We start from the raw sequence: 21,582 nt of genomic DNA, 5'->3' as shown, positions 1-21,582 counted from the left end.
TTGGAGCTTGCCCTGCTTTTCTTAACTCATGGTTGACTGTAAACAGTGTGTAGCCTCAAACGCCCAGAAAAACGTATGAAGCCTTGAACCTGGAGTCAGTGTGGCACCAGGATGTCTAACAGACCCTGACCCAGAATGGCCACTGTGTTCCTTACGTTGATATCTTTAATCAGTAATTATCAATTGTAACCCAAGCGTCTGAAGCTAATTGATGATTTATGAGTCTTGGCCTTGTGCCTCCCAAATCCGCTCTTCAGTAAAAGGGACAAGGAGGGAACATTCGGAGCTCTTCTCCCTTTGAGAGATTTGCCACCTTGCCTCCTCCCAGACAAAAGATAGTGTCTGGGTAATTCTGTTCTCTCTCATCTGCGATCTCAAAACCTCTGCTGGACAGGGAGTTCCCACCGAGCCGGGGCGCTGGGGGCAGTCCGCCTCATCTGCCCCATCCACCCACCTCCCTTCTCCTTGTCGGGGGGTCCTGTGATTACACTGGGCCCACCCAGCTGATCTAGAATACTTCCTGCTTTTAAGCTTAGTCCCATCTGCGAAGTCCCCTTTGCCATGTAAGGTGACATAGTCACAGGTACCAGGGATTAGGGCGTGGACATCTGGGGGGCCATTATTCAGCCTGCCTCCCCAGGTGTCCCTCTGAATGTGATGGGTGATGACCGGTCCAGGGGAAGGAAGGCCAGGGACAGAGGAAGGCATGATCAGCGGGATCCATGCCTCTCTCGCCGGGACTCCGGGTCCCAAGGAGTCAAGTCCAGTTCAGCCTCAGTGGCTTCAAATCAGCAGTCACTGTCACACGGAAGGAGGGGGATCTAGAAATGGAGAAACTCAGGAAGGCCGCTGTCTCACGGTCTTGCCAGGCTTGGGCCTGTCCTGAGACTGAAGATCTCCAGAAACGCAATTTGCTAACTTAGAAATTATGTACAAATTGAACTATCAATTAAAACAGGTCTGCATGAACATTCCAGCTTTGAGTGTTATTTACCCAGTAATGCTCAGTTAACCATCTAGACGACCGAATGCAGGGGCGCGAGCAGAAAGACAACCGAATTGTTACTCCGTGTGACTGTGGAGGGCAGTGGGTGGGTCCTCGTGACTCGTTTATGCAATTAGAACAGACTTGACTGGGCAGAGTGCAGAGAATTAACGAAACATTCAAACCGCAGGAAATGAACACAGAGAAAATGTTGAAAATCCTGGCAATTAAAGGAATACCAATTAAAGTAACAGCATGCCCCCCCCCCCATGCCCTGGGCACCCCGCTCTTCCGATCAAGCACGTTGTTTCAAAAACCCGGTGCGTGGGAGCAGCACTGACTTTCCCTGTGCTCTCTGCCACATCGTTGGAACCGCTGTGGCAGCCGGCTTCTTGTCAAAATGACTAGCCACCTTCCCCGGTGCCGGGAGCTGGGGGGCTTGCTCCTGCTGCCCTTGCTGTCAGGCGGACGAGGCCCCTGAGAGCCACATGGCCACTGCGGGCCACAGGGCCGCTCTGGCTCAACCTTTGGCATCTCTCCTTGTGACAAGATTATGTACAACCTGCCCAGGTGAAAGGAATGCAAAGACAGCTTCATGCAACTCAAAAAGGCGCTGACAGCCACATCACCCCACGAGCTATCAAACACGCCGCTATCAGCACTCAGGAGCGGCAATCTACACACGCGGACCTGAGGCCCGCAGCTCGGTCCCTCCCTCAGGGTGGTGTTCGCCCACTTTCTGGCTGCCCCAAAGCCATCTCATTTCTTCTGACCTCAGCGGGTCAACGTTCACTTGGGAAAGCCCCCTGCCCCACATCCAGTCCCTAGGGTTTGGGGGCATTTCCAGGGCTGAGCCTCTTCTCCATCCACACAAACTAAAGAGAAGCCCCCCTACTGACCAGCGGTTGCCTTGCAGCCAGGGACAAGCCACTCCTAAAATACGCAGCCAAATTATCAATAAATCAACAAACAACACGTGCTGGCAAGGATGTGGTGAAAAGGGAACCCCCGTGCCCTGTTGGTGGGAACGCAGACTGGTGCGGCCACTGTGGGAAACAGTATGGAGTTTCCTGCAAAAGTTAAAAGTGGAATTGTCTCTTGACCCAGAGATTCTATACCTGGGAATACAGCCTAAGAATCCTGAAGCACCAGCTTGAAAGAATATCTGCACCCCTATGTTCAGAGAAGCACTATTTACAATAGCCAAGATCTCTGGAAACAGCTTACGTGCCCACCATTAGAGGAGTGGATAAAAAAGCTATGGAACATTTACCCGATGGAATACTATGCAGCAGTGAAAAAGAAGGAGTGCTTACCTCGTGTGACAGCATGGATGGACCTGAAGACTATTATGCTAAGTGAAGTAAGCCAGTCGATGAAAGATAAAAGCCACAGAACCTCACTTCCAAGTGGAATCTAATGAACAGAATAAACTAATGACCGAAATAGAACGAGAGGCACAGAAACATGGAACAGACTGACGGCTGTAAGAGGGGAGGGGCTGAAAGAAGGTGAAGGGATTAGTCAAAGAACATACATGCCTGACCCATGGACATGGACCACTGTGTGGGGACTGACTGTGGGAATGGGGGGCAGGCTGGGTGGAGGGGGGTAAGGGGGAATTGGGACAACCGTAAGAGCATAAACAATAAAATATTTTCAAAAACATGCAGCCAAGCCTTGCACTCGAGGCAGACACATGACTGGAGAATCGAGAGTGAACTTCATGTTTATGAAGGATGCTCACAACAGCTATCGATACTGATAACCCTAGACCTTCAGTGATAAATATAAACCCACATACCACGGCCATTTGACTTTGGCGGAAAACCAAGCACACAAAAGAGACCAGCACAGCACAGCCGGCAGTGAGACGTGGTTAATGCGAGCAAGAGAAAGAGGTCTTTCATAGCCCTCATTATTACCCTCCGGGAGTTAAGCAAGAACAGCCTGCTCTAAAAATGATCAGAGGGTGACAGACAGTTCTTGGAACTTAACAAGAATAGAACAACAACGCAACAACAACAAGTCATCTAAACGAGACCCTCAGTGGAAAAATCGGGTGGTGAAACGGGTGTTGCTGAGAAACGGTCCGTGTCTTAGAACCCAGAGCATGAAGCACAGTCACACAGAGAACGATGCTCTGGAAGAAATGCACACGCCCGCCATCGGCAGCGACCGGGGAGGAGGAAGTTCTCATCTGACTTTCAGCGCGCCGCGTGTTTGGGGCGTCTGCATTGAGCCTGTGCCGTTCTGTAATTTTAGAAAGGTCATCAACATACATTTGAATCATTGGAGCCCGGTTACGGAAGTCGTGTGTGTGTGTGTGTGTGTGTGTGCACGCGTGCACCGTACCCATCTCTAAAGGGGGCTCCCCAAAACAGGAACAGCTCCGTTCTCATTTTAAAAGTGGAACGGTCTCTTGATCCAGCAATTCTACTTCTGGGAATACAGCCTAAGGATCCTGAAGCACCGATTTAAAAGAATATCTGCACCCCTATGTTCAGAGCAGTGTTCCTTACAACAGCCAAGATTTGGGAGCAGCCTAAGTGCCCCTCAGGGAGCGAGGGCATTAAAGATGCTGCAATACCTTTGCACCACGGAGCACTCCGCAGCAGGGAGGAAGAAGGAGCCCCTGCCCTGGGTGACAGCGCAGAGGGACCTGGAGACCATGGGGCTAAGTGAGGTGAGCCAGTTGAGTGGTTAGCTTGCTTCTGCCTCAGGAAACGGGAATTATCCTTAAACTACATTTCCAGGGCAGATCCCCCAGCTTGCAGGTGACGGGCCACACACCATTGGCCCCGGGAGACTGCCCACTTCCCCGGGGGCTTTGCGGTGAGTGCCTTGTGCTGGCTTCTGAGTGGGGAGGGGTTTGGGGTTTAGAACCACTTTATGTCACCTGCAATCTGTTCGCCCTCAGTGGCTCTCAGTTTCTGAACAGCTACCGGTTACATGTGCTGTGTAACTCACGACCCTGAAACACGGTGCGTCAATAAAGCGCTGGGCTGGAGCACACGCCTGCAGACGGGCTGGTGTAGGCGGCCCCAGCAAACAGGACTCAGCTCTGCGCGCGTGGCCTCGTGGCCTCTCCCCGCCCCGCTGGTGAGTCTGGGCTGCTCTGTGCTGGAAGCAGGGGTCCCCGTGAGGGGGCGGAGTGCACAGAGCAGCCCCAAGTCTAGGTCCAGGCCCTTCCACCAGGCTCAGTGGCTGGAGCGAGTCTAGCACCAGGCTGCATGCGCGGGACGCGGAAGCACACCCCAACTCCAGGTGGGAAGAGGGCAAGGTCACGTGGCAAAGGGCAAAGGGAGTGGGAAGAGGGGCCGTGGTTGCGATCCGTCTGCTGAGAGCCGGCTCGGTGGCCCGCTGCCGTGACCCAAGCCTCGGCGAGGCTGCGGGCACAGCCGCGCGTGGGCCCCTCCGGAACTGCACTTCCCGCCCGGGCAGCTTTGGACGCAGGCACCGTGACATCTCCGTGGGTGTCCAGGGGCCCCTCCCTCTCTCTGTCCCTTCTGTCTTTTCCCCACCCGAGCCCCAGGGACCCCTGTCACCAGCCACTGAGATTTCAGTTCCCAGTCCTCCTGTTCCTCCCAGGAGCGGGCTTGTCCTGCCACGCAGCCTTTTCCCGCAGCGTGTCTGCCACCGCACGTCCCCTTGCTTGTGCTGACTACCCGTTCCCTCCTGCGAGGTCACTTTATTGTTTTATTGGCCCAACTGACTTTTCCACCAAAGGCGAGCAGAGAAAGGAAAAACGGAGTGAGGGAAGGGGGACAGTCCACCCGGGCTTACCATTAAAAATAAAAAAAGCTCCTTTTATTTGGGGGATGCAAAGAAAGCTGATGACAGAGGGGGAGCCTCTTTGCAAATGTCGCATGGCCTCCACAAAGCCATTCCTGCCGACCCTCCAAGTACAGGTTCCAGCATGTTCCTGCTCAGCTGCACACGGGTCCTTTTCTGTCTGGAAGAGAAAAGGCCGAGGCAGCATCCTCCGCGACCACTGTGCCCGGGAAACAAGGGAGGCCTTGGCTCCCTCGGTCCTTTCCGGAGCCCAGCAGTGACCGTCCCAGAGGCACCTCATTCTGCCCCCCACATAAAAGGAGATTTATGGCTCAGACCATAAGAGGGGTTATTGTTTTGCCAGCTTTGTTCAAATGGGTGGTTAAAATACTTTCTTTCGAAAACGCAACATTGCCCCAGAGGTGACAAAACCCCGTTCTTCTGCAGTGTGGCTTCCTCTCTCTGAAAAAGACCACCCAGGAGGAATGGAGCCACTTCCGTCACTGGCCCGATGGTCACAAGGCCAAGTTCCTTGCCATTCGCCCCAGCAGCCAAGGTTGGGAAAGCCAAGGTTTGGGCCGCGGTCGGAAAGAATTCTGTTTGTCAGATCCAGGGTCTCCAAGATGCTGGCACCTGAAACGCAGTGTGTCCAGCCTGACCGGTCGACCCACATTTTATCAGTTGGGGTCCGTGCCTGCTTTAGAGCGTGATGAGCGAAGCGATCGCCAGAGAAGCAGCATGGGGCTCATTGCAGAGGCCGCCATGCTACGGGGTGTACGTCACCTGCCCTGGAGCCCTGAGATTTTCCCAGCGGCGAGCAGAGCCCCCTCTCGGGTCTATGAGGCCCTCGGGTCGTGCCGCTGAGAACAGGAATTTGCAGCCCGGGAGGGCAGTGGGACCCCGTGGGTGGCCTCCCCACATGGACAGCCAGATGCTCCCGTGTGGATAATAACTTCTTCAGGCTGCTGGACTTTCTGGTCCTTGGGCGGCACTAAACATTGGCTCTATGCAGTGAATACAAGATGGGATGCTTCCTTTTGTAACTAGATTTGTCAAGGACACCGCTTTTTACAGAAATGATGTAAGAACACCCACGGCTTTTAAAAACACCTGTCATTCAAATCAGTGAAAAGGTTTCTGCTCTGAGACAGTTTTTGAATCCATACCGGCGCTAGCGTGGAATGTCCTGGGATGGTGGAAACACTCTCAGTCTGCTCCGTCCCATAGGGTGGCCACTGCTCCCGTGTGGCTCTTGGGCCCCCGAAACGTGGCTGCTGCCATGGAGGATCTGCCTGTGACACTTGGTTGAACTTCCGTTGGTTTAATGCGAATAGCCGCACATGCCACCTATGTAACTTTAAGAGTTATGTAGTTCCTGATAAGGCTGGACGGACAGTTACCATGTGACCCAGCCAGGTACCTGCTTCTAGGGAGCTAGCCAAGAGCCACGCGAACCGACGGACTCACGGAGAATGGGATTCAGATGTCTGCGGCAGCGTTATCCATAACAGCCCGAACTGGAAACAGCTCGAAGGTCTGTCGGCTGACGAGTAGGAAAGACGCACTGTGGTACATCCATACCGTGGGGTACCACCCCGAGACGGAAAGGAGCCCCGCCAGCTGGGGGATGGAGCCAGACGCACAATCTCTTAGTCCCAGCGAATTTTAATACGCAACGAATGGTGCCTCGTTACTAGGCCAACTTTGCGTTTGGGGCTTCAGGGAGCTGGGAAGGCGTTGGGGAGGCCTGAAAAGGGCCAGATTTTTGGCAGGAGGGGACACCTGTCCTGGAGTACTCGGGGAGTGGGGGCAGAGCAGGCCAAAATCCGAGAACTTTCTACCACTCTGGGCGAAGCTCTCGTGCCGCGGGCCTCGGGCCTTTGCTGAGGACCTGCTCATGCCCACTCTCCTGGGATTTCAGGAGTACAAGGGGCCTGCTAACCACCGCCGTGGGCACGCAGCTTCTGGTGTCCTGCCTGGAAGGTTCGAGAAGGGTTTTTCCAGCCAGTATTTGGAGTGAGCAGACCTCCTCGCAGGTATTCTGTCTCAGGAAGCAGATGCTGCAGGCGGGGGTCATGTGAGCGGATTTCTTTGTTTATTTCTACCAAGGTGCTTTATAGCTTTCCCTGGTGGTGGTGGTGGGTCTGCAGGGAGCAGACAACAAAGGGAAGGGCATTGTCTGAAGTGTGTCAAAAACAATACTAAAGCCAACTAAATCTCCGCCTGTGTTTTACACCACCCCGGGCCGGCCGTGCGGGCTACGTCAGTGACAGAAGCCCTCCTCCGCGAGCAGGCATGTCTTCTGGTCTAAGTGGCAGGCCACTGCCAGGGTCACGATTTCAGTAACAGACACGCAAGCGTCCAGTGACGCATTTATTATTACTCACACCTTAACAAATCCTGTGTTCTACGCGAAAGGCAATTTGCAGAACTCCTGGTCACGTGGACGGGATTTCGCACACTGACTTGGGTGTGCTTTGGGTCCCCAACTCCGGGGGACGCATTCCGCCTTTAACCGGAGGCTTGGAACAGGGCGGCGCAGGGGGGGTGGATGGGAGCCCTAGGCTCGCTCCTTTACCTCTCAGGCTGTTTGACTGAATTTCCTGAATTTCAATAATACCTTGAAAATAAATGGTCTCACTTGTCCTTGTTAGTTGTTGTAAAACTAAAGAGTAAATGAAGAAACTAACATTTATAAAAATGGCGTCATATAGAATTATCCCCACCCCCCTGGGGAAGACCCGACTCCACTCTACTTCATGTTCAAAATGTTGAAAATTTTTGAGGGGCTGCGCTGGCCTTAATGGGGGGAGGACTGGAGGAAAGGAGCGCAGGGGTCCTGGGAGAGAACCACCACAGGTGGGGAAGCATGTAGTCCGTCTCCTGAAACACTCGTGTCCACAAATGTTCACGGCAGCGTTCTTCACGGCGGCAGGACAGGGAGGCAGCCTCCGTGTCCCTCGGTGGGGGGCTGGGGGAGCAGGTGTGAGACATCGTTACTCAGCGGCACACGCTCAGCCGAACGGTCAGACGCTGCCGTTCGCGACGCTGTGAGTGCTCTTGAGAGTGTCATGCCGAGCAAACGGAGGCCGATGGAAAAAGCCAAGAACCATATGATTTCAGTTACGTGTGGGATAGAAAACAGAAGGCAGCGAAAGAACAGACAAGACAAACAAACAAAGCGCTCATGGGCGCAGACAGCAGTATGGAGGTTACCAGAGGGGAAGGGGGGAACAGGGAGGTAGAGGAGGGTCATGGGGGTCAGATTAGGGTGACAGAAAGAGACTTGGCGTCAAGGGGTGATACGCTAGGCGATAGACAGATGACGTACTGCAGGATTGTACACCTGAACCACACATAATCTTGTTATGCAATGCCATGCTCATAAATCTAACAAAACTTTTAAAAAGAAAGGGAGGCGCCCAGAGCTGTGAGCGAGCACGGAGGTCTCAGCCAGGGGTGGCAGCTGCTCCGAGCACTCTGGGTGGGTGATGAGGACAGCCTCTCTGAGCCAGGGGCCCCGGTACCTTGTGCCTGCTGGTGCCTGGAGGGAGCGTACTGCCCGAGTGTGACCTGGAGTTGCCCACCTGTGACCTAACGGAGAGGCTTGCCCGCGTGTGAACTGGGACATTTGCGAGTGTGAACTGGGAGACATTTGGCCGTGTGTGAACTGGGAGACATTTCCCTGAGTGTGAACTGGGAGACAGTTGCCCAAGTGTGAACTGGGAGACAGTTGCCCGAGTGTGAACTGGGAGACATTTGCCTGTGTGTGAACTGGGACATTTGCGAGTGTGAACTGGGAGACATTTGCCCGTGTGTGAACTGGGAGACAGTTGCCCGAGTGTGAACTGGGAGACATTTCCCTGAGTGTGAACTGGGAGACAGTTGCCCGAGTGTGAACTGGGAGACAGTTGCCCGAGTGTGAACTGGGAGACATTTCCCTGAGTGTGAACTGGGACATTTGCGAGTGTGAACTGGGAGACATTTGCCCGTGTGTGAACTGGGAGACAGTTGCCCGTGTGTGAACTGGGAAACATTTCCCTGAGTGTGAACTGGGAGACAGTTGCCCGAGTGTGAACTGGGAGACATTTCCCTGAGTGTGAACTGAGAGACATTTGCCCGAGTGTGAACTGGGAGGAGTTGTTACACTCGGGGCCCAGGAGTGTGTCTGTGGATACCCCTGACTCTGCATCCTCCTTCCCTTAGGACCCTCAGTCTCTGGACACAACGGGCCTGGTCTGTCCGCCCCACCATGGAGGGGAGCAGCCAGAGACGGGGCAGCTCAGATGCCAGGCTGATCTGTGACGTGGACATGCAACTCGAGGCTTATGGGGTGACATCCGGCAGAGAAGCATGCAGAATAACTGGGGTCCCTTTCAGAAGTGGTAGTGGGGGCCGTCACAGTGGAGGCACAAGTGCCACCGTGGCCTCATTTGCAGCCCAGGCTGGTGAGCCTACAGCAAACACAAGCCACCAATTGTGACACTGACCGACCCAAGCACGGGGGTCCCAGGAACATTGCCTGCTACAGGGCTGAGCTGCTTCTAGGAACCAGTGAATGGAGCATTTCCGGTCCCTTCTAGAGCAATCGGGATGTGTCAGCCACCGGGCTGTATTTTGGTTGCAAACATGCTTGCTTCCTCCAAAGAGCCACGAACAATTTGGGTCAATAGAGAGACCTCATCCAGAAAAGCGTCCGCAGAAAGGTGTCTGTCTGGTGACGGCGTTTTGAGAGACAGGAAATGGAGGAGGGGCAAGAGGGCAAAGAGGTGAAAAGAGTAGCTAGCACCGAGGGAGAGCGCACTGAACGTCCAGCGAGCAAACCCGGAACGCGGTGGCAGAGCTGGGGACCCTAGGAGGAGAGAGCAGCTGAAAGGCACCCGAAAGCTCAGCCTGGACTGCAGCCGCACGGCTGGACGGGGCTGGAGGCGCTGCGCACTCCTGCGGCTCCGGGAACCGAGCACCAGTCCTGTCCCCCTCTGTGCCCTCTGGCTCCCCGCACCCTGCCAGTCTCAGCCTCTTCCCCTGCGCAGCCGCCCCGCCCCCACCGAAAGAGGAAACCCTTTCCATGCACGCCATTCCACCTCTTCTGCCCTCTCCTAGCGCTCAGGGCCCCTGCTCCCTAACCCTTCCTGGGCTCACAAGGGCCGGGGGACAGACCTGACTGGGGGCGAGGAAGGAGGCTGCCCCTGGGGGTGAGCCCAGGAGACCCTGGAGCAGCCCCGGCAAAGCCAGCGTTGGCATCAAGGAAGTCCCCCAACAGGGTGCCGAGCATGGTGTGAATTTAAACCACAGCAAAAATGACCTGAAGGAAAGTGACCAGCAACGCGAGTCCAAGAGTCACCGCAGCCAGGAGTGAGGGAAACCAATACTGAGCACAGTTTAAAGTCCTAGTGATGATGGCATTTGTCACTGGCCCCTCACAGTGCTCTTTGATCACGGTAAGACCCAGGAGCAACAAAACCAAGTAGACTACGTCTCTTAAAAGACGAAAATGCTCAGTCCCCTAGACTGGGACTTCCTGGGGACCCATGGTGACCTTCGACATGGTGTCACCACTAGTCAGTCATCCCAGAATTCCAGAATCTTCCAAAGCACTGGCTCTCCCGATAATCCCACTACCTCAGACCCATTTCACGTCAGGCACTGACTCAGTTCCCCCATTGGTGAATTGGATCGAGGGGCGTTTTGCAGTAAAAAGAACTCCAGGGTCCCAGGGTCACCAGTTTCTGATGACCTTCAGCTCAGTGACCTTGGCAGATTCTGTGTTCCAAAGATGGCCCCCACAATGTCTGTTGTTCAACGTGGTCTATGGTGTGACCTGGTCACGTTCCCACCAGAGGCGGGACTGAGTCCCCTCCCCTTAATTCGGGGCTGGTCTTGGTGGCCAGCTGCTGGAGAGGATGCTGGGAAATGGCGCTCTGGAAGGCTTGAGGCCGGCTCTGGGAGATGTGCAGCTCTGGCCCGGGGCTCTTGGGGGGCTCCCTTTTGGCAGGGCTCCCAACACACCTAGCCTCCATGCTGTGAATGGGGCCCAGGGCACACCCCAGCCCAGCTCCTAGGACACAGCTGCAGGCAGGCACCCCTGGGACAGCCAGGCCAGAGGGGTGGGCCTGCCAGTGGCCACAGCCCCAGCTGATGTCACGAGAGGCCAGTGAGAGCCCCCCAGCTGAGCCCTGGTAACCCACAGAGCCATGGGATAGGATGATACCCCGTTTAACCTTGAAGCCTGACGTGGCTCGCTACGGGGGAACAGACAACGGGAACCGTGACCTTGGGCACCTGTTCAGATCTGTTTTTGTCTCTGTTAAAAAGGGAAATAAATGGCCTTCTGGACCGGCCAACACCTGAGACTTGTGAAGACCAAATAAAGTGACCGTGAAGGCCCGGGCGTTACTATCTCTGGTCTCTCCAGCCCTTCTCCCGCTTCGGACTGCAATGTTACCAGTACTTCCTGTTTCGTCTACTTAAAAAGTTTCCCCTCTGATTCCAGGAATAATATATATACTTTAATTATTTTATTTTAATTAAAAACCTATCACAAATTAAAACAGACAGCATTGTGATGTGATCCTTGGCTCTGACTGGAGTTTTAAGTCACTTTTCTGCAAAAACCACGCCGGTTATGCGTCCCGTATGAGGGACCATGTTGTGGTCTGTAAAGTGCAGGAAGCCCTTAAGGTGTCCAGGAAGACACTGAAGGGCGGGATCCTTCTCGGCTTTGCCCTTCCTTCCCAGCCTTTACGGAAACCTAACCCCTCATCCCCGAGTTCCATGCACATTTTAAAGCAAGTTTCATGTTTGTCTTTCTCAAGATTCACCCACGATTTTGCAGAAACTCTATTTCGGTCTCGGTATTCATTTGCCTGTTGTAATTAGCACATGTAAATTGCTTGATTACTGTAACAGCGACAACAAACCAAAACAGATTTGGGAACAAATCAACTCCATTGGTCAAATTTAATTAGAAAAGCTGAACAACACAGTTATTAAGCTTGCAAACCACCCCGACACTAGAGAAAACACACGATTTTCAAGTACCCATAAAATATCGACAACAACATGCATCATGTTGTAGACAGAAAGAAGTCAGAATAAATTCCATTCTAGACTACATTGGGAAATGAGTAACAAATCCAAAAATTTCTTTTGTGACTGGAAACTGAACAATATTTTTCTAAATAAAGATCGGATTTAATGAAAATCATCCTTAAAATAACAAAATATTTAGAACTGAATAATAGTGAAAACCCTGTGGGTTAATATTTTTGAGAAACAGAGAAATCAATACTTGCAGAAAAATGTGTAAATACATTTATTAGGAAACAGGAAAGCTTGCAAACAAACAAGTTAAGCATTCAACCTGGGAAATTAAAAAAGATATCAGATCAAACACAAATCGAAGGGAGTAGAATAACAAATATAATGCCAGAAATCAATAATGAAGATAATGCCAGATATAGGAGAATAAAAACAGAGAAAATTAACAAATCGTTGGTTTTATTAAAAAACATTATATAAACTTCCAGCAAGGCATTGAAAGACTGAAAATGCAAATCAACAATACATACAAGGAAATGATGGAAAAATCACAAATTTTAAAATAAAAGAATACAGTATTCCCTCACTTACCGCAGGTATTACATTCTAGACCCCCCTGTGACAGGTGAAAGTCTGCGAAGTAGGAATCTGACATTTATTTTAGTATTTATATATATTTAAGGCTTTATAAACCCTTCCCACACACTTATAAACCGTTCCCAGTCCCTTATTAACCGTTCCCACTCCCTTATTAACCGTTCCCACACTTTTATAAACACTACTTATGTCCTTAAACATATTCCACACTCTTAAACCTACGTCACTTTAACAACATACGTATACAGTACCGCAAAATCCTGCAATATAGTGAAAAACCCGTGATAAATAATTAGACATAATATTTTTAAAAATCCCGCAATACAGTGAGGCCGTGATACGTGAACTGTGATACAGAGAGGGACTACTGTATAATGAACAACTACATTCTAAAAATTTTTTAAAGCCAGAAACAATAAATACATTTCCAGAAAAATACAGAATATAAAAATAGGCACAGGAAGAAATTTAAAAATGGACCCAAACAACAAAAACGTGAACACTTGAAATGGAAACAAAACACCGTCCCCTCCCGGAAACCAGCCCTCGGGTCAGTCTGGCGGGGACCGCGCCTCCGAGGAACTGGTCATTTCTACCTTCTCTGTGTTACTGCAGAAAGCGGAAAGCTGCTGAAACACGTTATTGTGCTTGAGCAGCATTTACTCCAAATTATTGGATAAGGCAGGACAGGAAAAGACAGGTAGAGTCCTAATCTACTTCTGAACGCTGGGCAGAAGTCCCAGGTAATACATCAGTAAACCTACAGAGGCATTTCTTAAATTATATCCCGATCAAGGGACCCTTGTCTGAACATTGTAAGGATGATGCAATATCAGAACAATCTAAGAACGTAATTTACCACGTTCTTAGGTCAGTGAGCCGCCCTTAGGGTTATTTCAGTCCAGTCAGAAAGCGCTTACAAAATTCAACTTATTTATCATTAGTCTTAGCAACCCAGGAAAGACAGAGGACCCTGCTCCGTACAGCAAATGTCTTCCTTCATGGGAACACTTTAGACACATCAGCTTTATAGCGTAATTCCGAATAAAGCTGCCCGCTGGTGTTGAGAGAAATACTGCCGACGGGTAAGATAATCATAAAATAGGATGATTATAAGAATAAGTGATGTAGGGTTGGAAGGGATGCTGCCACCCTGCCTTATTTGCAGGTGCGACGGGGTTTGAAGAGATAAAGAATCCTTCAAAAGGTATGTCCTCACTTGTAAAAAACGACGAAAAAATTTAAATGGCAAGACCACATACAACGTCACAAGATAGGTGTAAAGATCCTGTTTCAAGCACGGGGTCAGTGGAGTGAAATGACTGGTCTGGGGGTGAAACGTCTAGAAATAAGCAAACTAAGTTTTTCTTCCTGGTCCTTCCCGTGTGCTGCGACGGATTCAGGAAAGGATCACAGTGGCTGTAGTGCGTTTGTGACCGCCAGGGGACAGTGTCGCATTGTAAATAAAGGAAAACCTTTTCAGGAGTAGGGCAGCCGCTCTGTGTGACTCAAAATGTACTTTGTGCTGGTTTTGCTAAGAATGCGGGGAAGGACTTGTTCTAAGACTAAGTGACTGGGCCTTCCATGCTTAATTCTTGAACCGTAAGATAAGGATTAGATAAGACCCTGTGGAGGGATACAACTAAATTTGTTCTGCTTCTATAGGAAAAAAAAAATACTGTAAATTTTTGGGGAAAAATAGGTTGACATAAACCTCACCTTTGGATCACCTGTTCCTCATCGAGATGCATTCCCAGCTGACATCAGTTACGGCTTTGACCGAGGCTAACTGGCTGGGTGTGAACTGAATGAGAGTAACGGAGGGTTTTTCAAGCTGGTTGGAACGATTTGGAACGCGCCCAGCACCGGTGCCTGAGCAAACAAGGGTGGATGCTGAGATCGTTCGTGTCGCGGGGGACCACAGGGAGGAGACAGAGAAGGCTGAGCGTTTGAGCCGGACTCGCGGCGGCTCTGAGCCCGTGATGACCATCTGGGAGGATGGAGACCACCCAGTGTCGGAAAGCCCGGGGCAGTGAGGGAGGCTGGGGACCGCGGAGCTGAGGACCCAGCCCCAGAGGGGACCGCTGCACTGGCCGGGGCAGGACTGCAGGCCGGTCTGAACATGGACAGCCTTGAGTGCAGGCAGGGGATGGAGGCGGTGGCCTGAGAGGGCCAGCGGAAGCAGCAGGCGTGTGGGTAGGAGACTGGGACCCCCTCTGACCACTGGTGGTGACACAAAGGGACACGGATGCCAACCAGAGTGTGGCTCTCAGAGAACACGGCAGGACACAGATCCACACGCCCCAGCACCATATGAAAATCCCCCTTCTCTTGCCTTTGCTCTGCTCCCTGCAAACCCACCCCATGGGCGTTTTCTGCTTTTGCTCGCGGGTCCCCGTCTTTCAGCTCCTATTGTTGGGCCCTCCCGGCTTCTCTGTTCCGTCATCACGACCAGATCCTCCACAGCCCACGAGAACTCGGCTCAGACCCCAGGCACAGCTTCTGTCTGTCGTGGCCCTTGCGGGTGGTCTGATGCAGAGTGCAGGAGGCCTTTCACCCAGACATGAGACCTGCGGGCGTCACCCCTCACCGCACAGGCGGGCACATGGCCTCAGCCAGCAGGGGAACACAGCCCGGTGCAGCTGCCCTGGCTCCCGCACGGCTGTCCCCTCGCGCCTCCGTCTTAGCTACAAGGCTGTTCTCATTCATTTCCAGCATGGATCCGCCCCTTCCCGCGGGCTCAGGGCACCTTCCCACGGGCGGGAACAACCGCGTGGACATTACAAGCCTGTGGCGGCTCAGAGTCCAGGAGCAGCATGGGACACATAATGTTTAAAAGGACGCACAGGCTCTTCTCTTGACAGTCCGAGGGTCCCTACCCCAGGACAGTGGCATGAAGACAATTTGGAATTCACGCGACGTGACAGCTTTGAAATGACCGCAACATCCTCCCCATGTGGAGTGTGCTTTGACCCATCTTTTCTAGTCCCTTGTTTTCACTTTACGTAATTGAAACCCCTAGAGCAGCGATTCCCAGCCTTGGCCATCCCATGGCACACTTAAACTAATTACTGAAGTTCTGTGGCACACACACAGATATATATTTTTTGCTCTCTGACAAAAAATAGGTATAATTTTTATTCATTCACACCTAGAGGCTATTGTGTGGTGGCTGCTGTCACTTTTTTAGTTGGCGGTCTCCGGGAAAAGAGGTCGGCGCCCCTGACTGAGACTGCTCGGTACTGCATGTGTTACAAAGCCCTGTGGCCTGCTGGCTGGAAATCGCTGACCTCGGGAAACACTGTGTGTGTGGCTTTCCGGCGGCATAAACGGGGCGGGGGAAGCCCGTGAGGGTGTGCTGGGCAGAGCCGGAGGCAGCCTGGGTGGAGCCAGACCCCAGCGATGACCCCCAGCAGAGGGGGCCGGGTGAGGTGTGTGCTCTGCCCAGGTAATGCTGAGCGGCGGAGCCAGAGAAGGGCCCGCGGGGGCCTCTTACCTCCTGCCCCGTCTCACAGCTGCAGCGGGGCCAGCGGATGGTGCAGGAGGTGCCGTGCCCGGCCCCCACCTCCAGCCCCCTGTCCGGCAAGGAGGGCCAGACTGGCTCTAGCACGGGCTGCTGCCTTGCCCAGGGCGGACCCCAGCAGGGACGTCTGCCTTTAACATCGCCCAGGACCCCTGCCACCCAAACAGAGGGGGCGTGCAGATAACCTGAGCAAGCTCCAGAATCGGGGGCCGGCGAGGACCTTCATCAGGTGTATGTTCATCAGCCTGGCGTCCCGAGGGGGACTGCTCGCTGAGTCATGATGCCACCTCCCCGCCTTGCTGCGCGTCCGCGAGAAGGTGCCTTTTGGGTGAGGAGTAGAGGGAAGGTGGGTCCCGCTGGGGACAGGCCTGGGGAAGGGAGACAGGACAGACCCCCCCCCCCCCCCGCCCCGGACGTGAAGGGAGGGCGGGGACCGAGCCCGGAAGACAGCTATTTTCAGGAGCCGGCTCACGCGGCTGCGGGGGCTGGCAAGTGTGACCCCCCCAGCACAGGCGGGCGGCCGGCATGTGCCGGCAGGACTGGGCGTCGTAGCTCCGGCCCGAAGGGGGCTGGCGGCAGCGTCCCCTCCTGCTCGGGAGGCCCGCCCACCCTGCGGGGGGTGATCTGCGTGACTCCGGATTTCCTGACGTAAATGTCCGTTCCACCCAGCAGGTACCTCACAGCAGCGCCCAGACTGCTGCTGGGCCAAGCCCTGGGCACCGTGGCCCAGCCGAGTCGACGCCTAAAACTGAGCATCATGCCCAGCAAGCCACCTTTTCATTTTAAATGCAATGACTCCCATAGTCTCTGTCTGAATTTTTACAATTTTCCAACTGGGAGGAAGTGAGTGGGAAGCTCTGGGAAGTACCGGAGGACGGGTGCACTTGAAGATGAACTTGCTCCCAGCTGCGGCCTGCTGGTCTAACCCTCAGATTTCTATTTCAACAGCGTGTCTGGGACGCATCCGCATCTTTACCCTGCAGACCCCACCGACTCCGCCACCCCCAGGGAATGAAAGGACAGATCCAGCCCGGCAGTGAGGCTGGCACGCTGGTGTCAGGGAGCTACCCCCGAGTTTCTGCCGCTGGACACTCACTCAGGGCTCCTGTGTCCGAGAAACCCGTGGCCTGAAGGCGGGGGTTATCCTGCCACGCCTGTCTCACTCCCTCGGGCTGCAGTCCTTCCCTGGACGTGAGGCCCACAGGGCGTGGGGCGGGCTGCGGACCGGTGCCTGCTTCTCTGCCTGCCCATGCAGTGGCCACAGTGTAGGAAGGAGAGCTTCGCGGAAACGCGTTAAATCCTACCGCTGCCCCCCTGTTAGAATGGTGGAAATCCGGAGCCCCGGTGACACGGAATGCGGGCGAGGACACGGAGCCCCGGGAAGGCCCGTTGTTGCTGGTGGGAACCCAACATGGCGCAGCTGCTTGGAAGACAGGTGGGCGGTTTCCTGCCGAACTGAACGTACTTGTGCCGCGTGTTTCAGCCGCCCTGCGTGTTGGCATCTGCTCCGAGGGGCTGGAAACGCGTGTGTATGCAGAACCCTGCACACAGATGTCTGCGGCAGCTTTGTTTGCAAAGCCACCAAGCTGCGCTCCGTAGGTCCTGGATAAACAACCAAACCGTGGCGCATCCTGACAATGGACCATTCTTCAGCACCGAAAAGAAACGAGATATCAGGCCATGACAAGATACGGAGGGAACATAAATTTGTATCCTAAGTGAAAGGAGCCCCTCTGAAGCCCGAAAGGCCATGTACCGGGCGATTCCGACTCCGTGACACTCTGGGAACGAGGAGCTACAGGGACTGAAAGTTCAGTGACGGCGGGAGCCATGGGCCCCCCCTGTCAGCACTCCGCCCCCAGCACCGCGTGGGCCTCACACACAGACGCACCTTCTGCTGAACAAGTGTGCGCAGTAGTAGCACGTATCGATAGTTTTGTTTTAAATTGCGGCAAAATAGCTACATAAGATGTGCCAACTTAACCATATTTAAGGGTACAGTTTGGTGGCATTAAATACATTCACCACCACTACCGTCCGTGCCCAGGACTCTTGTCATCTTGCCACACAGAAACTGCCCCCAGGAACCCCTGTTCTACCTCCTGTAGCCATGAACTTGGCTCCTCTAGGCACCTGCCTCGTAGGAGAGGGGCCACAGGGTAGTGAGTGTCCTTCGTATTCCTGCTTAGCTCACTCCATGTGACATCTTCAAGGTCTGTTGGAACTTTCGTTCTTTTTAAGGCTGAATAACATTCCATAGCATGGACGTGCCTCATTTTTTATCCCTTTCTTCACTGACGGACGCTCGGGCTGCTTCCGCCTTTGTCCACTGTGAATAAGTACTTGCTTGAGACCCCGCGCTTGGTTCTTTGGCGTGTACGTCCAGAGGTGAAATTGCTGGACTACATGCTGATTCTAGTTTTAATTTCTCGAGAAACTGTCCTACGGTTCATGGCAAGGGACTTGAAACTAAAAGCATCCCATGAAGGGTGTTTCTCTGCAAAGCTAGACCCCAAGAGTCCTTCGGGGTGGGACCAGGCGCCTGTCTTTGCTACCCGTGGAGTGTGAGGCATGACAGATGCCAGCACCAACCATGGTTTCCAGTTTCTGCTTAGAAGCGAGGAGGAAGCTTCCCAAAAGCTGACGCGGGGCTCCGGGACTCCAGCGCACGGTACCTCCTCGCTCCTGCCCAGCCAGGATCTCCTCCCCTCGGGTCACCTCCCTCACCGGACCGCATGGCAAAGGCCTGACCAGCCTTCCGGCCTCCTGAGCAGAGCACGTGACGCGGTGGTTAGAAACGACCGCAAGTGCGTGAAATACCAAGACTTCTCAGTCTGCTGTGCGGTGCATCTGAAGGGCCCGTGGGTGAGCTATGCCGTTTGCGTACGTGATTACATAATGACATACATAATTCATAAGTTACACATCATCCATAACTTCTGTGTTCATTTCATCCCCAAACACCAATGAGGTTATCATCAATATTTTCACACGATGGGCACTTTACTGGTTGTAATGTCAAATGAGACAAACTTCCTGGAGTCATTAGGGTTCTTAGATCATTCTTGTAAAGTTTTATTTCAAAGAAACTTCAATCTGCTAAAACCGTAGCAACTGGAATTGTGGATAAAAGTCTTAGAGTGAAACGGAGATGCAGAAATGTGCCAGGAGTTTTCATGTCGTTCTTATCATAATCGGGCTGTATAAACAAGATTATCATTATGGCATAAAAAACACAAAATGTTAGAATTTTATCATATAAATGAGCGCCCGCATGCTTGCCACCACCCCTTACACCCACATCAAGATTCATAGAGAAATATATAGCATCGGTTTCAGCCTCTCACGTTATGTCAAGAGCGGCATGTGCACAAATTAAAAGCAAAACAATGGTCTCATGTTGAAACATGTCCGTCCGCCGCCATGTTCCAGAAGTGGCAGGGCTCTGCTTCCCCAGGAACACGGCTGGGACCCCAGGCAGGATGGCAGGTAAGGAAGTGGGTGCCAGGAACACAGGGGATGGCGGTCACACAGGCATGCCACCTGCACGGACAGCTGGACGAGGGAGCTCGCTTGGATGTTCTCTTTCCTAGGTGTCCACACAGCAGTGACCATCTCTGATGGGTGCGGCCGACCCCCTCCACACCTCCACAGCTGTAGGATCAAGTCCCCCAGGGGGAGGCGTGCCCCCGGGGACCTGCACGGCCCTACTCGGGAAAGCAGCGGTTTAGGGGTTAGCATCACTCCGTGCCAGCGCCCAACGCCAGACGGGGGCCTTGGGCTCTTTCATGCATTTACTGGGGAGAGTGTTTCTAATGGAGTCGGCCCCGTGCCCAGACCAGGGCCGGGATCCCTGAGCAGCTCAGCCCGAGCCAGGTGGGTGCGGCCTTGGTGCAGAGACCGCTGCCGGGAGGGGGCGCACGCTCTGGCCGGAGACAGGGCTCAGGTCCCGCCCCGTTGGTCGGTCCGGTCTTGGGTAGCTCGCTCTCCAGCCCGAGACGGGCACCGCGGATGCAGCGTTCTTAGTGAGATGGGACAGGAGAGTCACCACCCCGCTTATTAACTAGTTTAAATCCCTGCTGGATGTCGCCGCAGAGAGGCTGCCCCGCGCCCCCAAAGCTCCCAGTGGCCACGCCCGTCTGGTTCACCTCTGTGCGAGCCAGAGCTGGGGACCGGCCAGGGATCACCAGGGTCATCGCACTGCCCAGTTCCGGTCTCTCCTGGGGCCCGCGAAAGATTTGCGAAGGCGCGGTTCTGGAGGGCAGGGCAGCCTGGGATGCTGGTGCTGGATGTGGGTTCCTGGCAGGATGCGCCAAGGAAGCTCTGCCCCAGAGGGGCGCTCGGGTCGTGTGAAAGAGCGCAGGTGGGACACCAGGGTCCGCAGGGGCCCCACATGGACAGAAAGCAGCCGGGCGACAGGAACGAGGACCCCCCTGCGCCTCGGGACAGGTCTCCTCCCAGCCTCCCTCAGCCCAGCCATCACCGCAGCCCTCCACAGGTGAGCTCACCAAGCTTCGAGGAGCTTAAGGGCCAAGTTAAATGGCCCGGGTGGAATCCAAGCCCGTGCGCTTGACAGTGAGCACAGCTGGAGACCATTGTGGCCGGAGCTCGCCCGCCAGGGCTCTCCGATCCCCCTTGGAGGAGTAACAACCTCTCGTCTCTCCGTAGAGCGAGTTACTCGTGGCCCTCTTCCCTCTCCAGGGGTGAGCGCTCTCCCCAGGACAGGTCGCGGGGCCCAGTCCACCTGCCCCAGCCTGCTCATCAGAACACGCTGCCTGCAGAGTCCCAGCCGGGCCTCCTCCTGCTCCAGCCGCCACCAGCGCAGCCAGACCTGAGTTCTGCTGCCCCCTGTCCCCGGGGGCACCTTCATGGCCGTGACCTTGCTTCACTCAGGACTCGATGCAGTTTCATCCTGGCAGAGGGCCCCTCCTGGACCACCCTTTATGCGACACACGCCACGGAGGGCAGGGTTGTGTGTAGTATGTCCTTGCTGTGACCCTAGGACCTAATCAGCATGTGACACAGGGTAAGTGCTTAATAAACGTTTGCCAAGTGACCGAGCAATCCTATCAGGAAGTCAAGGCAGGATTATCACCCACATTTTATAGACGAGAAAAATGAGACGTGACAAAGCTAGGCAGCTTGTCCAAGGCCACTCCCTTGTTCCGAGCCAGGGCCAGGTGGTGGTGGGGGCACAGGTGTGTCAAGGGGCACACACCTGTACTAGAAGAGGGTCCTTCCGAGGCTGTCGGCTTAGCTGGAGTGTTAGGGGAGCACGGAGGACAAAAGACAAGGTGGAGACGTTGATAAGGCCACTTAATTTGTTCCTGAAAATAAACCAGGGAAGCCGGCACCTGGAGGCGTTTAAGCAGGCACGTGAACGAATGTTTAATAAGTTTTATAATCGGAAGAGACCAGGCGTTACTGACTCCTGTTTCAGTGCTAGAAGAAACCGCAGGGAGCATTGTGGCTGCGTCTCCTCGTTTCACCGGGTCTGACACTGACCTCTGCAGGGACGCGGGTCCGGGTTGGCCTGCCCGCAAAGCCAGGGCCAAAGTCAAGTTGTCTGGCTCTCAGCTCGGCCCCCGTTGTTCTCAGTGCTGCATCGAGGCTCCTCGAGTTTCTGACCCAACGCCGGCAATCCTGTCCTCCAGTGGAGGCA

This window comes from Furipterus horrens, unplaced genomic scaffold (assembly GCF_987537825.1).
Source record: "Furipterus horrens unplaced genomic scaffold, mFurHor1.1.pri manual_scaffold_1, whole genome shotgun sequence".
In the NCBI taxonomy this organism is placed as follows: domain Eukaryota; kingdom Metazoa; phylum Chordata; class Mammalia; order Chiroptera; family Furipteridae; genus Furipterus; species Furipterus horrens.
The sequence above is the reverse complement of the archived record's forward strand: the minus strand, read 5'-3'. Positions refer to the sequence as shown.